The sequence below is a fragment of the Cavia porcellus genome, unplaced genomic scaffold (assembly GCF_034190915.1).
Source record: "Cavia porcellus strain 051 isolate PalLab524CR breed Dunkin Hartley unplaced genomic scaffold, mCavPor4.1 scaffold_9, whole genome shotgun sequence".
NCBI classification, from domain to species: Eukaryota; Metazoa; Chordata; class Mammalia; order Rodentia; family Caviidae; genus Cavia; species Cavia porcellus.
In genome coordinates this window covers 64,197,366-64,215,823 of record NW_026947492.1, presented here as the reverse complement: position 1 = coordinate 64,215,823, position 18,458 = coordinate 64,197,366, and the positions used below count along the sequence as shown (strand labels likewise).

Below are 18,458 nucleotides of genomic sequence, written 5' to 3'. Positions count from 1 at the left end.
CTCAAGATTAGATAGACTTAAATAAATATATTTGGCCAACGCATGTTGAATATGTACTACAAACAAGCACTATACTAGGCAAACTGTAGCTAAAAGTACCTATGTTTTTTTTAAGATTACATTAATAAATGTCTGTAATCTGATCAGAGGATGAAATAATCAATCAAATATTTGATGAGCATGTACTATATTAAGTGATAAACATTAACTAAATTTAGCTAAATAAATTGAAATTAAATCAAACATAGTGACCCATCTTAATTTAATGATGAATATATAGACAAAATGGATTCAAGAAACAAGGCATGAACCATATAGAGTGCACAATTCTATTTATATCAAAATTAAAAATAGGGAGAAGTTATTATGATAGTAAAAATCTGAATAAGAGTTATGTAGGAGAAGAATAGGATAAACATGGGAAACTGGCAAACCTTCTGTGATGATGATAATGTTCTGTTAGTTGACCCTTAAAGCAGTTATCTAGGTGCCTAAAGATTCAAATTTCATTAAATCATACTCTAAAGGTTTTTTCACTTCACTGACTGTATATTAGATTTCAACTAAAATAATTTTAAAATTTTAAATTTAGAAACTCATAATCTTAGAAGAAAGTGCTGATCCTGAAGACCAAAATGCCAGTCTTCCATAGCTCCACCTTCCCGGTCTTCCTCCTGACAGGAGTCCCTGGACTGGGGTGGGCCCATGCCTGGATCTCCATCTTCTGCTGCCTCTATTTTACTGCCCTGTATGGAAATAGTTTGATCCTCTTCATAGTCTTCACTGAGCCAACCCTCCACGAGCCCATGTACTATTTTCTTTCCATGTTGTCCACCTCTGTTATTGCCTTGTGCGTCTCTACACTGGTGACCGTGCTGGGAATATTCTGGCTCAATGCCCGGGAAATCAGTTTCAATGCTTGTTTATCACAAATGTTCTTCATTCACCTCTTCACTTTTGTAGAATCCTCAGTGCTTTTGGCTATGGCTTTTGATCGTTTTGTAGCCATTTCTAACCCCTTGAGATATGATAACATTCTAACTCATGCAAAGATTGCACAGATTGGTGTGGCTGTCATTATCAGGGGAACTGTCATTTTGACTCCACTAGTTCTGCTTCTTAAGCGTCTGTCTTTCTGCCGTAGCCGTGTGCTCCACCATTCCTATTGCTTTCACCCCGACGTCAGGAAGCTCTCGCGTTCAGACACAAAGACCAACAGTGCATTTGGACTAACTGCAATTATCTCTACTGCTGGAGTGGACTCCTTCTTCATCCTGCTTTCCTATGTCCTGATCATTCGCTGAGTTCTCAATAGTGCCTCCCCTGGGAGAGGAGGAAGGCCTTCAGCACCTGCGTTTCTCACATCACTGCTGTGGCCACATTCTATATTCCCTTGATCAGCCTGTCTTTTGTTCACAGATTTGGAAAACATTTCCCACCTTTTGTGCCCACCCTCATTGCAAATATGTACCTGCTCATTCCACCTGTGATGAATCCCACTATCTACAGTATGAAGACAAAGCAGATTCAGAAAGCTGTGCTTAAACTTGTATGCTCTAAAAGCACTCATTTTTAACAATTGTTAATCCCTTAAAGATTTATGTCAAAGTCAGAAAAAAATCACAAAGTGGAGTTTTATCCCATTCAGTTTTAAATTTGAGTAGAACTAGTCATTATCCAATTCAAGCATCCTCAAGATGTAATCCTTCCCAAAACAGTCTTTTCAATTCTTTTCAGCTTTCCTGTTCTCATGGATACCAAACTCACTATTACATTGATGTTTCTGTAGAAAACATTCACTTTTAACTAGTGTTCCAAACATTCATCTCTAAACAATTTTAAACACAGAAATAAACATCTCTTCCTTGTATATTTCAAGTAAACCAACTAACTGAAGTAACTCTTCCACAACTTGGGCTCAAGTTTCACTTAAATCATAATGTTTTTCTTTCTCTGTCCCTTGCAGTCCAGAAAACTAGTCCAACTATTCCTTCATAGATATGAAACTCTGTTAATTGTTTTCTTTACTGTTGATTTCACTTCAACCTTGACATCCACTGCTCACTCTTCAAATTCTGCTTATGTCTCAAGTCATATGTTTAATATTTTCTTCATAATTATTTCATAAACATTACAAAATTTCATATTTAATAATTATTACAATGATTACTACATATCTATAACTTAACTTTCATAGTGTTTTGTCTTTATGTGTTTTGCCTTTATATGCAAGTGGATCCATGTTCATATGAGTGCATATATATTTATTAAAGTTCTCACAATGCTATAGATTACACAAATAAAAAGACCTTTGGTGTTCTTTAAAATCTCTGCAAATTTAGCAGAATTCCTTTCACACAGAAAAAGCTCACTGACATTTGTTGAATTGTGCTGTGCATAGTAACCATAAAATAGTTCATTGGAACAATTTCACTGTTAATTCAATCCATTCAATGTTGATCATGTATAATATAATTTTTGTCTTACCACTGGCCCTTACTTTTCTTCCTACATTAACTAACAAATTATTACAGTTCATATTTTCCAAAACATGTAGCTAAAGCTGAAGGGTTATCTTGAAACCTAGATCAAAGGAACTTATCCCACTTTGAAAAATAACCCTTTTTGACTTCAGAATAATTTAAGTTTATTTTTTCAAGAAGAAGTTTTCCAGACTTGCTGCAGTTTAGGTAATATTTTAAGATTTCACAGGTGCGAAAGAGAAAAGACAAAAAAAAAAAATACTATACTATCTATGACTGTTCACTCACCATTTTCTGTAATCCATAGATCTGTTATCCATTCTAATACTGAAATTTCAGATTTCCACTTATGTATTTAGTCTGAGGCACCAAAATCATCCCCCCCCCAACTCAATTCTCTCTTCCGTCTCCAGTCTCCAGTCTTGTCATTTGTCCTCTCCATTGTCCATAAAGTAGAAATATCTTTCTAAAGGCCTTTTTAACCTAAAATTTAATTGTATAAGAGAGTGCTCTAAAGGATATAACTGCATGTATATTTAAGTGTATAAGATAGATAACCATATTACTGAGTTTTGTTGGATCATTGAACAGAACTGTTTGCAGTCTCACTGTTTGAATGTCCACTTTATATGCTTTAATTTTGTAACTTGAACAACTATTTCTAAGATAACAATATGTAATCTATCAACTAGTGATTTCCTACTGTTTATTTTTTTCTGAAATTCTGTATAACTTGTACATTTTTTCTGGTTTTTTTTTTCTTTTTCTCCTTAAAATTTAAAAAAAAAGAGATAATGAAAATATTCTCATTAATAAATGATATTGTAAAAAAAGAAAGATCAAAGCACTTCTTGCTGTATTACCTCAAGCCCGGTATTTTCTTACAGTCTTCACAAGTATCCTTTTGACAAGTTTGATTTTTCCTCCTTTTTTATGCATTTGAATATGGATGTGGGGAAAATAAAATTAAATTTTTATGATTTGTATTTCAGAGAGTGGCATTTTCTAGGGACAATGTTTCTGATATTTTGAGAACTACATAAACCAATTAGAGAAACTTGCTCATTACACAGAATTCTCAATGGCTCTTCCTGTTCTCTCCTATTCTTTGTTCACCATCCTCCTTGGTATATCACACTCAGGTTCCAAATCCCATTGGCTGGTTCCCTATACATTTAAAATATCCACTTTTTAAACCAGTTATACTCTGCAGCTTCAATAGATATAGAAAATATGTGAAAATATACATTTAAGAGTGATTTCCACAGGCAATATTGACATCAACTATAGTGATTAAACCATTTACTTATTGTAACTACTCTATCTCACTGTCCAAATCAATGCCCTGCAGTTTGGCAGTCTGCATCAACTTTACATATCCATATCTTTATGTAAGATAATATAACAATAATACATTTTACCAAGCATAATATAGCAATAATACATTTTACCAAGCAATATTCAAATTGAAAGCTTTTAGGGCCTTACGAATAAAAGTAATGATAATAGGAATTGAGCTTATAGCATGAATTTACGCTGCCTAGTAAGAAGTATGCACTGTAAAGTTGTTATTTCATTAAAATGTTTATTATAAATATAAATTCTTTCCAGAAGACTTAATAAAGGGTACAAGTGATGGACAAGTCCAATTACAAAGAATTTAAAATAATCATTCTTCTACCTGCCTACAACCACAGTACAGAAATATAAACTGTTCAACACAGAAGCAGATAGAAAGAACCAAAACTAAATAAATCGATTTAAAACGTGAGTAATATGAGAAATAATAATGAAAGTCAATGGCATATAATATTTACTATATAAAAATTTAACTGATATTCAAATTTTGATGATGATGCCTTTTCTGGGTGAAGTATTTTCCAAAGATTTAATACATGAGAACTGCAATTCAAGATCAAACACAGTAATTGATGAACTTACTAAAAATACTGGTTGCTGGCATAGAAATATTGTTCTGCACTAAAATGAGTTATCAAGTCATGAAAATATATAGAAATCTAAAGCTTTTTAGTGAGTTGGAAAAAAAATATAAAGAGGCTAAATTTGAACTATATACCATTTTTTAAAGGGTAAAACTCTGGAGCCATTATAAAGATACAAGAGCTTCTTGAAAGAATCGCTGCCATCAAGAAATCAACTGATAAAAATGTTGGCGTGGCTGTGGGAAAAAGGTACACTGCTCCAGTGGTGGGAGTGTAGACTAATGCAACCACTGTGGAAATCAGTATGGAGAATTCTCAGAAAACTAGGATTGGAAGTTCCATTCAATTCAGCTTGTCCCCTCCTGGATATTTTTCCAGAAAAACTGAAAAGGTCATATCACAGTGATATATGTGCACCCATGTTCACAGCAGCACAATTTGTAATAGCTAAATCTTGGAAACAACCAAAATGCCCACCAACTGCAGAATGGATGAAAAGATGTGATATTTTTATACAGTGATTTTATACAGTGATATTTTTATACTGAGTAATATTTTACTCAGTTACAAAAAGGATGATCTTGAGGCCTTCATAGGTAAATGGAGACAACTTGAGACTATGCTCATAAGTGAAATATATAAGAATCATATTTATAAATATCACATTGTGTCTTTAGTGTAAAAAGTAGTAATAACTATAGGAGTAATAAAACCCAAAATGTGTAATTGCTATTGTAAAAAACAGTGGAAAAGAAAATGCTCTAAATGATATAACTGCATGTATGTTTAAATGTGTAATATTACTACATTACTAAGTTTTTGTTGGATTGTTAAACAGAACTGTTTTCAGTCTCACTGTTTGAATTTCCTCTTTATATGCTTTAAGTTTGTAACACAAACAACTATTTCTAAGAGGACACTATGTAATTTATCAACTTGTGATTTCTTACTGTTTATTCTTCTTGAAATTCTGTATTATTTCTACCCTTTTATCTGTTTTGCTTTTTTTCTCTTCAAATAAAATTTTTTGAAAAGTTAACAATATGTAATTGGTTACAGAAAATTAAAACACTTCAAAAATCTCTATATAGGAAGATTATCAAAAATATATGTTAATACTATAAAAATGTCAAACATAAACTTTTAAAGCCATATAAAATGTTGTAGATATCATGTATATCAACATATGTGATCACAAAATAATTTTAGTCAATGTATAAACTGAATGTTAATACATAACATAAAAAGTGCTTACCTGACTTAAATAAGTTTAGAAAATCCTGTGTGTTCTGTGTGCCTTTTTATATGTGTGCATGTGTACACATTCCGTACACATTTTAAAGTCTTTGAGGAGTGATTCTCATGACATTAAAATAGTGTTGACATCTAACAATCACGTCCTAAAAAAAAGACGAGACTGGTGGGAAACAAAAGGATAATATGTCTTTCAGCAGATTAGTCAGGAATAAATAAAAAGCTATGATCGCAGGACTCTGGGGGCCTGAGGATAGAAGAGTTGAAGTTCAAGACAAACCTGGGCAACTTAGATATTTAATGAGAAATTGTCTAAAAATGAAGAAAAATATGAAGAAGGACAAGGAGAAAGAAGGAGAGTGAGAAGGAAGGAGGAGGAAAAGGAGAAGAAAGAGGAGGAGGACAAGGAGGAGGGAGAAGAAAAAGGAGGAGGAAGAAGAGGAGGAGGAGAAGGAGAAGAAGGAAGAGAAGAAGAAGATTGGGAAATATAGATGATGGCAAAGGTCCTGGGTTCAATCCTCAGTGCCAAAAAATAACATATTCTGAATAGATATTCATGTGTGAGAAACACTGCAGTGTACTTTGCTATGAGAGGAGGGTCTCACTGTGCCCACAGGGGTGTTGCACTACATCACACTTGTAGGCCTCAGCAAGTCCCACCAGAGCTCTAGAGCTGGGATGGCCTTTCAAAGTTGCCAAGTAAAGGAGGACAGGTCCCACACTCTGGAATTGACCAGTCAGTGGCTTAACGTCCCTAGAAAAGAGGTAGAACTGCTATGCAGTAACTATATAAAGATTAGGCCAAGTCCCAGTGAGAGGCATAGCTATGAGCTGTGAGCAGACAACACTCTGAAAACCTAGGACAAGAAGGATTTCCTGATGAAAAAATTAATAACTGCTCATATTAATTTCTTGCTGGGTTACAAGAGATTATTCCATAACATATTGATCCATTTCCCTAAAATTGTTATTGACTTATACTTTTTCCAATTTTTCATGCCATGTGAATATATGAATAGCATATTTATTAATAATTATTTTTCATATTTTATTCTTCATTTGTACCACCCTAATTAGAATTGATAGATTAAATAATATAACAACTTATACTCCATTTCCCATTTTACGATTCAGGAGAGCCATACAATTTATACTCACTATGAAGATGAATATATTTTTTTCACCTATGAAGTATTAAGACGTATTACTCAAATATTCACTAACCTAACAAGTCTGCAATGATAATTTATTGTTTTATCCTGTGAATCCTGACTAACACTGAAGAAGATTGGGTATTTTTTTATAAATGTTATCAGGTACCTGGTTCTGTGCCAGACAGTTAAGAAAATAGGTCAATTGTGCACATAAAAACTTTTAAGTAATAAAATGTGTATACGTGCTACTTATAAAAGTTTAATGGCTATAAGCAAACATTTTAGCAACCCTATTAAACAGACCAAGTGAGCAATATCTCAGTCTAAATGATCTGCTTGAAAGTAAGAGGTAATGCATGTAGTTTTTTATATATAGTTGGTGCTGATGGGCATAGAGTGTTCATGGACTGTTGTCTTTTAAAAGTGCAGCTGTCTTTTTCTCCCTCAGTCACTTTATAGCTTCTCAGCAGAAGACATCCTTTTCTTTTCCTGGATGAAAATGCTGACAAACAACATAAATGTACTGTTTATACTAGAAAATAGACTTTAACAGATATGGCATTCTCCTTCATTTAGAAACTAACTGAGTGCAATTCAGAAAGTTAACCAACACTTGTCTCTTCATGTAAAGATTGTACTGTTCCCTGAGTTACAGCTTGCTGCAGCTAGGCTTCGGGAAATCTAAAAAGTGCTGCATTTGGTTTATTCTATCTTTTCATCCACATCTTAGTAGCTATTATTTTAAACAAAGCTAGTATTAAAGTTAAAAGGTAGAGGGAAAAAATAATATCAAGTGACCAATAGCCAACATTTTTACTTATATAGTATTGGTATAAGATAGTCTCATATTTACTGTTAAAGGGCTCCACTCTTCTTCTCTATTCTATTCTATTCTATTCTATTCTATTCTGTTCTGTTCTGTTCTGTTCTGTTCTGTTCTGTTCTATTCTATTCCATTCCATTCCATTCCATTCCATTCCATTCCATTCCATTCTATTCTATTCTATTCTATTCTATTCTATTCTCCTATCCTCTCTTCTCCCCTCATTCTCTGTTTTTGAGTTCATCAAAAACCTCCCAATAATTAGTGTTGGTTTCCCACAGAGATCTTTCAATCTCATGAATGTTCTTTATTTCCTGACACTGTACTGAGTAAAGTTTACCTCCCATTCTCTTCTGTTTAGGTTCTACTGTACCTCTGAACATAATCTAGAAGAATACTCTTTCTGGTTCTCTTATATTCACACGGAGCCACTGAACACACACACATGGCATTTTGCACATATAAAATTTAGGAGAGAAAAATGCAATCTCAAACTCACAGCCCATCCCAAACAAGCCTAGGAGACATGGACATAGAAGAAAGTGTAAGCCATAGACCTGAAACTTTTGAAATGATAGTAACTGAAGTAAAAAATGAATTCCATGAAGCTTTAAAGGTACTCATATCTGAAATGATTTACCAGGTAAAAGAAGAAATGATAGACATAATAAAAGAAATGCTGAACACATCTAAAGAAGACATACCCAAAATAAATCAAGTAGCATTGCAAAAAGATGGAAACCTTGCATGAACAATATAAGAAAACAATAGAATGTATGAAACAAGCTCAAGAAGATATCCAAGAAATCAAAATTTCCATCAAAAGCTGGCAAAACCACCTGAATGAATGTGAAGGTAGACTTTCAGACCTAGAAGATGAGATTGCAGCTAGTGAACAAGAAAGGAAACAGTACTCCAAATAAGCCATAAGCAAAAAATGTACATCCAGGCATATAATAATTAACATTCAAGAAATTCAACATAAGAACAGAATATTAAAAGCAATTAAAGAAAAGAGACAAATTATCTATAAAGGAAAGCCTATCAGAATCACAGCAGACTTCTCAACACAAACAATGAAGTCAAGAAAATCATGGAATGAATTATTTCAGATCCTAAAGGAAAATAACTTCCAACCCAGATTGATGTACCTGCAAAACTGTCCTTCAAAAGTGATGGAGAAATAACACACTTCCATGACAAATAACATCTAAGGAACTTCATGACCACAAAACCAACCCTGCAAAGAATATTGAAAGATATTTTAGACATAAAAACAAGTATGACTCCAACAGTACCAACAGAAAAAAGCCAATAAGCAGGGCAGACAAGTAGAGAGAGGGAAAGGTAAAGAACCAACAACCAACAGCAGAAATATCATGTGACAATAATAAGCATATATATATATATATATATATATATATATATATCAGTTATAACCATTAATATAAATGGCCTCAATTCACCAATTAAAAGAAATAGGCTGGAAGAATGGATCAAGAAACAACATCCAACCATATTCTATATACAAGAAACAAATCTAACCCAAAAGAAAATTCATAGACTGAAAGTATAAGGATGGAAAACAATACTTCATGCAATTGGAACCCAAAAACAGCAGAGGTAGCTGCACTGTTTGCAGACAATGTGAACTTCAAACCAAAAATGATCCAAAGAGATAAAGAAGATAACTACATACTAGTCAGGGAAAAACTTCAAGAGTAACAGATAACAACCTTAAATCCATATGTACCAAATATGGGAGCAACTAGGTATGTAAAACAAATATTAATAGAAATGAAAAATCAAATAAACAATAGCACAATTATAATGGAAGAAGTTAACACTTTGAAACAAAGAGACAGATCAGTAGCATAGGAAGTCAGCAAAGAAATAACAGAATTCAATCAAACTTGTGAAAAAATGGACTTAGTAGACATGTACAGAGTGTTGTACCCAACAACATCAGAATATACATTTTTCTCAACTGCACATGGGACATTCTCTGAAATAGACCATATATTAGCCCATAGAACATTCTTAAGTAAATTCAAAAGAACTGAAATTATCCCATGCATGTTATCTGATCATAGTGCTATAAAACTGGAAATTAATAACAAAAAAAACTGCAAAATCTCCATAAACACATGGAAATTAAATAATACACTCCTGAACAATCAATGGGTCACAGAGGAATTTAAAGAAGAAATTGAACAATATCTACAAGTAAACAAAATTACAAATGCAATTTACTAGAACCTGTGGGATGCAATGAAAGCAGTCCTTAAAAGGAAATTTATTGTGATGGACTCCCACATCAGGAAAACAGGTCAAATGCAAATAAACAACCTGATGCTACATCTCAAAAATCTAGAAAAAGAAGAACAAGTCAAGCCCAAACTCAAAGGAGGAAATTATAAAGATCAGAGTGGAAATCAATGCAATAGAAACTAAGAAAACAGTACAAACAATTAGTGAATCAAATAATTGGTTATTTAAAAGAATAAATAAAATTGATAAGCCCCTAGCTAACCTTATTTTTAAAAAGGAAAAAAGCCCTCAAATTCAAGCAATAAGGAATGAAAAGGATGAAATCACTACAGACCCTGTGGAAATACAGAAGATCATCAATACCTACTTTGAAAATCTTTAATCTCATAGGTTTGATACCACAGAATATATGCACAGATTACTAGAAACATGTGAATTACCAAAGCTGAATCAAGAAGTTGTAAAACTGCTGAATAACCAATTTTAGTTAATGAAATTGAAAATGCAATTAGAACCTTACCAACAAAGTAAAGCCCAGGTCCAGACAGATTCACTGTGGGATTCTATAAGAAATTCTAAGACTTAATGCTGACACTCCTCAAACTCTTCAACTAAATTGTAAGGGAAACAATTTCCCTAACTCATTCCTGGAAGCAAGTATGGCACTAATACCAAAAACAGAGAAAGACCCAACCAAAAAAGAGAATTACAGGCCAATCTCCCTAATGAATATAGATGCAAAAATTCTCAATAAAATACTGGCAAACAGAATGCAGCAAATCATCAAGAAGATTATACAACACAACCAAGTGGTCTTCATCCCAGAAATTCAGGAATGGTTTGAACATATGCAAATCAATAAGCATAATATATCATATCAATAGAGCCAAAGATAAGAGTATTATGATCATCTCAATAAATGCAGGAAAAGCTTTTGATAAAGTCCAACACTCATTCATGATAAGAACTCTACAGAAAATTGGAACAGGTGGTATCTACCTCAATCTGATAAAAACCATCTATGACAAACCAACAGCCAGCATCATATATTTATGATTTAGGTCGAAAACTGAAAGCTTTCGCTCTAAAATCAGGAATAAGACAAGGTTGTCCACTATCAACACTCCTCTTCAATATAGTTCTGAAAATATTAGGCAGAGCAATTAGACAAGAGAGAGAAATAAAACAAATAAAGATAGAAAAGGAAGAGATTAAAATATCTTTATTTGCAGAAGACATGATACTCTACATAGAACCCCAAAACTCCATTGAAAGACTTCTACATGTAATAACCAAATTCAGTACTGTAGCTGGGTACAAAGTCAGCACTAAAAAATTAATAGCATTCCTGTACGCAAACAACAAACCCACTGACACAGAAATAAGAAAACCACACCCTTTACAATAGCAGTCAAAAAGAATCAACCTAACAAAGGAAGTAAAATATCTATTCATGAAAATTACAGTACTCTGAAAAAATAAATCAAAAAGGATATCAGAAAATGGAAAGACTTTCCTTCTTCATGAATGGGAAGAACAAATGTTTTGAAAATGGCCATTCTTCCAAAATTTTTGTGCAGATTTAATACAATTCCAATCCAAATACCACTATCTCACAAATCTAGAGAAATCATTCCTAAAATTTGTCTGGAACCAGAAGGGATCTAGAACATCAAAGGCAATTCTGGGCAACAAAGGTAAGGCAAGAGGCATCATAATCCCTGATTTGAAATTATACTACAAAGCTCTTGTGATAAAAGTCAGCATGGCACTGGAATAAAAACAGATCTGAAGATCAATGGAATAGATTAGAATATACAACCACAACTACAAACACACTCAACCACCTTATCTTTGACAAGGTGGCCAAACATGTACACTGGAAGAAAGATAGCCTCTTTAATAAGCGTGGTGGAAAAACGGGCTTTCCATATGCCAAAAACTAAAACTAAACGCATGCCTATCACCGTGCACTAAACTAAAGTCAAAATAGATCAAAAATCTAAAAATTAAAACAGAAACATTAAACCTACTGGAAGACAAAGTAGGGAGGAATCTTGAAAACATAAGAGTAGACAGAGAATTCATGAACAAAAATCAAACTGAGTGGGAAATATTTCCCAGAATTAACAACTGGGATCTCATTTTATTAAAAGTTCTTGCATGTCAAAAGAAATCTCCAATGAAAAGAAAACTCACAAATTGGGAAAACAATCTTAGCCAACTGTTTCTCAGATAAAGGACTTCTATCTAGAACATATAAAAATTAAAAAACAATCAGGCCCCCAAAATTCAAAGACCCACTCCAAAAATGGACATGTGAGATGAATACACACTTCTCAGGTGAAGAAATAAAAATGGCAAATAAATTCATGAAAAAATGTTCAATATCATTGGTCATTAGAGAAATGCAAATTAAAATAATACTGAAATTCCATCTCACTTCAGAAAGAATAGCTGGAATCAAGAAAACCACTAATAACAAATGCTGGAGAGGCTGCTGGGAAAAATGAATATTTCTGCACTCTTGGTGGACGTGTTGAATGGTGCAACCACTGTGAAAATAAGTGTAAAGATTTATCGAAAATCTAGAATTCGACATCCCATTTTATCCAGCTGCTGCACTTCTGGGTATATTCCCAGTAGAACTAAAAAACATCATACCACAGTGATATATGTGCATCCACTTTTATAGCAGCACAATTTGTAATAGCTAAATCATGGAAACAACCCAAAAGTCCATCAACTGAGGAATGGATAAAAAAAAAAGATGTGGCATTTCTATATAATGGAATACTATTCAGCTATAAAGAAAGACCACATTGAAGCTTTTATAGGTAAATTGAAGCCACTTGAGACCACTCTCATAAGTGAAAGAAATCAAATTCATATGTGTAAATGCCATATTGTGTCCCTAATATAAGAAACTGAAAGAGTAAATAAGATACAAAATCTTCAATTAATATTGTGAAAGGGTAAGAAATTTGTCAAAGAGGAAAAAATAACTCAGGGAAAAGGAGAAAAGAAGGAAGAAAAAAGAAACAATATAAATTTGTGTATACACACTTAAGATTTCTAAGATGATTTACTACGAATTCTATTAGTTCTTGAAAAAACAGTTAACATTAGATCAAAATTGATTAGATCAATTTTGCATGACTATATCTGGTAATTCGAGTAAGAATTTTGAAGATAATATGTAAAACAACAAAATTTGCTATGTTCCTATCACCTTGTTTTGAAAGCTTACATTGTTATTGTTTTGGGCTCTTAGTTATAGTTATTTATTTGTTGTTTTGTTTTTCTCTCTAATACAGAAAGGATAGATGTACATGTATAGGGTTATATATGCCTAGAACCACGCCTAAGAGGTTTACAAGATTTGATTTTATCATGTATGATAGTGTGAACAACTACACTGAAGAAAATGAGACATCATGGTAACCACTGATGATTTCCTATCATTTTGTTTCAAAATCCAATAATGGATTTTGAAGGGGATTTTTAGTCTTGTTTTTGATTGGTTTTAGTCTGTTTACAATTATTTGATTTCAATATGTATGAAGGTATGGACAGCTATTTTGAAGAAAATAAGAGACATCATGGTAGCCATTATTGATTTCTTAGTGTCTGGTCTGGAAAGCCCTTAAGGCTCTCTTCTTTTGTTTTGATTGCTTTTATACTATTTTGATTTTTATTAACTTATTGTGTATGAAGGTATGGACTACTATTTCAAAGAAAACAAGAGACATTATGGAAGCCACTGTTGATTTCCTGTTGTCTTGTTCTGAAATCCTGTGTTATTTACATTGTTTTATTCTGCTTTTCTTTGTATTGTTTTGTTTTGCTTTGCTTTGTTTTAGTCTCATTAAAATAAAAATGTGATATTATACACAATGGAGTACTACTTTTCCATAAAGAAAAATAAATGTGAATCATTTGTAATAATGCATTCACTTCAAGACCATTATGCCTAGTGAAATAAATCAGACATGTAAATTTAAATATCATAATGATTCTCTTATTTGAGAAACACAAAATTAAACAAATTAGAGAGCAAAATAAAAGACACATAATAGGAAAATGTGAGATAGAACTTGTCCAAAAGGGGATGGGACGAAGAGATGGAAGGAGCAGGGAGGGAAAAAAAGGAGAAGTAATGAAAAAAGGATTAAGATGTGTCGTGTACATCTCCCAATTCCCTATGAGGAATATAGTAATTATGTACGGCAAACATATACTAATAAAAATAAAATAAAAATTAAATATTGTTTTAAAAACTCATTCAACCTCTATCAAAGTGTACAGTGCCTATAACCTCTGTAATCAAAATACTCTTCCTTTAGAAAAAAATCACTTCTTAGAAAATGAGTCTAAGGAATCACAGACTGCAGTTCTCACAAAAAGACCCCTTGCCTCTTGCTTAAGATCCTAAGTGAGCACTGAACAAGGGTGTATGAAAGGATATCTGTAACTTCAAGAGGACAATAAGATTACTCTGTGAAGATGGGTAGGTAAAATGACAGAATCACAAATTTCACTTGAGTTTGTTATCTTTGACTATAATTGCTTCTTCATCATTTTGTAAATTGCATACTTGCATTTACATCACACATCTACCATCTACATAAACTGACAATATACAATGGAATTCTGAATCAGTATTTTACATGCCTCAGCCACTCTAGAGAAGAAAAAAATCCAACTCTAACATTGTGATATAATAATTCAAAAAGTCTAAGCTATTGGATTCATTCATACAGAAAATGGCCCTTACCAGCTCATACTCTACTGTATAATTTTGTATATAATTCTCTGAAAGAAATTTTTCAGTTTTGTTTCTGATTCCCTCCTGCCTTTTGTGTTCTCCAATGTCTATTGAACCAATACTTTGTATTAAATATTCTGTGCTTATAACTGCTGTAATTTTCATATAAAGCATGACTGTCACATCTATTACAAATTTCACTGAAGAAAACTTCCAAATAGAGCACTGAAAATATATGCAGATAAAAGCATTTCCATAGTTATCTTCTGCTAATTTTGAGTTTTCCAAAAGATTAACATATTTGGAGAAGATATTTCCTAAAACTGTAAACAAATTTATTAATTTATAATCATGAATTTAATATTGCAGCAGATACTATAGACTGAAGTTTGATAGAAGAGCACGGTTTTTTAAAGAGGCTTACACTAAAAATCTTTCCAGAGAGAGACAAGAGAAAGGACCAGTATTCTACCAAATAAAGGGTAAATTACTGATAACAAAATAATTTATTGATTCATGATGACCCTAGCTGTTAAATGAGGGGAACAGGAAGGCCAGAGATAAAGAGGGAAATTACAACCACTTTGAACAATTAAGTAACATGAGCAATGCTTGTTGTCTGTAGTGGATTTACATCATAAGTTTCAGTAATGTGAAATTTTAGTATACATTTTCTTTCCTATTATCAACAGAAATGATTCTAATTCTCTCAGTATAGAAGAAATATAAATATAAATCACTAGTAAGACATTTATGATGTTTACATTAAAAATATTCAAGGCAATTCCACACTTGAAAACTACAATGGGTCATTTATTATTTAAATCACTGAAAATCTTTCATTGTAAAGAAACAAATACTCTTACGCTCTTGTGACTGTTTTAGGAAATAATAGTCACCCGTACACATCAGTCTCTTTTAATTCATAGCGTCCTTATTTAAAATGGCAGTTATTTTTTCAAATATTTCAAAATAAGCATCACTCTGCACATTTTAAGCTCTCCGAATGGCATGACCCTCATCCTCACAAAGACAGACACGGGAGAAAGCAGAAAGCAAGCTCTAGATCTTTGTCATTCTGGAATGGAGAACTTTCAGCACAGCCTTGCGTATCTGCTTGGTCTTCACACTGTAGATGATGGGGTTCATTACAGGAGGGATCAGAAGGTAGGCATTGGCAATCAGAGTATGTACATAAGGTGGGGCTTGTCTCCCAAATCTGTGAACAAAGGACAGGCTGACCAGTGGAATGTAGAACACAGCCACAGCCCCAATATGGGAGATACACGTGCTGAAAGCTTTTCTCCTCTCCTCTGGGGAGGCAATGCTGAGGACAGTCCCAATGATCAAAACATATGAAAGGACGATACACACTGAGTCCACCCCAGCAGTGGTGATGAGAACAGCCAGCCCAGCTGCACTGTTGATCCTGGTGTCTGTGCAAGAGAGCTTCATCACGTCAGGATGGAAGCAGTAAGAGTGGTGCAGCACGCGGCTGCGGCAGAAGGACAGTCTTTTAAGAAGCACCGCCAAAGGAATCTGTACCAATGTCCCCCTACTGATGACTGCTATTCCGATCAGTGCTATTTTAACATCAGTTAAGACAGAAGAATACCTACGGGGATTAGAAATGGCCACAAAACGATCAAAGGCCATAGCCAACAGCACGGAGGATTCCATGACAGTGAAAAGTTGAATAAAGAACATCTGTGACAAGCAGGCATTGAAGCTGATCTCCCTGGCATTGACCCAGAATATCCCCAACATGGTGACCAGTGTGGATATGGACAGCCCGAGGTCAGTGGTGGACAGCATGGAGAGGAAATAATACATGGGTTCGTGGAGGCTGGGCTGAGTGATAATGACGAAGAGAATCAGGCTGTTCCCTGACAGGGCGGTTGCATAGAGGACGCAGAAAGGGATGGAGATCCAGGTGTGGAAGGCTTCCAGCCCAGGAACGCCAGTTAGCAGGAAGATGATGGGAGAGGACCGATGTTCGGGAAAGTTTCCATGTTGATCTCAGACTGCAAAATCTCAAGCTGAATTTCCTGCAAAAATAAAATACATTTGTTTATTAATCATTCAAAGTGAAGTTAATTATTTCACTATGTAAATACTTCTCAATTCTTATGTCTGTATTTTATAAACAGATAATTAAAACTGATTTAAAAATACACCTCAAATAAAGAAGAAGAAAACAAAGATTTGGACAATTATATGAGTATACAGAATTTATATAGCAGTAAACAATGCAAGCATTTCATTTTATTTATGTGAGCATGTCTGATTAGTAATGAGGGTAAATATTATCACAGTCATTCTTGAATTCGGGGTGGTAATATGTTAGTAAATATTGCTTCAAATATGCAAAACTGATTTTTTAGAAATTTTAAATGAGCAGTAAACAGTAGATGCTATAATTTTATTGGTTTTCCATATCCAAACTTGAACTTTTCATAGAATATTGGAAGTAGGATCAACTAAGAAAAATACTAATAGAATTATTTCAATATAGAGGATCTGTATGTATGATATGAATACTTTTGTGTCATGTTTTTTTATCTTTCAATTTTGGTCAATTTTTTACAACCGTACTGAATGGAGTCCAGTAATCTGGCATTTACTAGTGTGATTACCATATTATAAATTATTAAATTCTATGAGACTAATTTCCTTATCTTCAAAGTAACAATGCTATATCTACAGTGATATGCAGTGCTAACTATGATATCTATAATTAACAGATTTGAAAACCTTACAATTTTAAAGGCTCATAAATAATAGCTACTGTTACTTTAAAAGAAAATCAGAAGTTAAAAATTGTTACGTGTTTCTTATCCTTCCTTTTTCTGCACGTGTTTCTACCTGTTCTCACTTCCCTATTTGTCTTTCTGTCTGATACTAAAGAGAAAGACATGAAATATTTTCAAAGTATTACTAGGTGATGCCCACTGTTTAATATTTCTATTTTGCCCCTGCTTTCTCCATAGTTACAGTTTTATCATTCAGTTTTCATCTTTTATGACTCAAAGAGAAAGTGTCATTTGTTTCCAGGGAGCCTTACTACCTAACTTCTCAGTCAATTCTGGATTTTACTTTAGTTTAACATCAAAGAATACTAAGTGCATGCCATCTCAAATGAGATATTGTACCTCCTCTTGGTATAAGCCAGAGAAAAAGATGGGATATTTCAGAAAACACGTATATGACTAAATGCAATGCAACACAATATAAAAGAAATTGCACAGTGTTTAAATAGCTGAGGTCATACATATTAGAAAGTTGTTGGGCTGGGAATTTAGCTCAGCGGCATAAGCGCCTGCCTTGCAAGCAGGCAGTCGTGAGTTCAATCCCTGGTACCGATAAAAATGAAGAAAAAAAAAAAAAGCAGAAAGTTGTGGGAAAAGGTGTCAAAAGGCTTCTCTAAGAAAAAAATATTTCTGCAGAGTCTGATAATAAAAATAATTATGAAAGAATACATGGGCATATCTAGAGGCAATGAAGTTTCATATACAGTACAGAAAGCCATTAAAATGTTAAACTTGATGTAGTAAAAGGTGTGACTAAATGGTAACAGGCATCAAATATGGAATTTTCCTAACAAAATCAAAAGGGTGCAGAATTTATACCATTGCCACAATCAATATAAACATGGTTTCTTTCTAAATCAAAATATAGCTCTTAGAAACAGCAACCTGTTTCTCAACTCTGCATCCCTATTAAATAAATCTTTTCTTCCCCAAAGGCCATCATGTGAGTGGC

The 18,458-nt window shown here is 33.4% G+C and overlaps 2 pseudogenes; one reads left to right on the top strand and one right to left on the bottom strand.

The window, feature by feature from the left end:
• Positions 1-635: 635 nt before the first annotated feature.
• Positions 636-1,576, top strand: LOC100724257 (olfactory receptor 51F2-like; annotated as a pseudogene).
• A 14,182-nt stretch (positions 1,577-15,758) lies between these two features.
• On the bottom strand, positions 15,759-16,708 carry LOC101788837 (olfactory receptor 51F2-like; annotated as a pseudogene).
• Between the last annotated feature and the right edge of the window lie 1,750 nt (positions 16,709-18,458).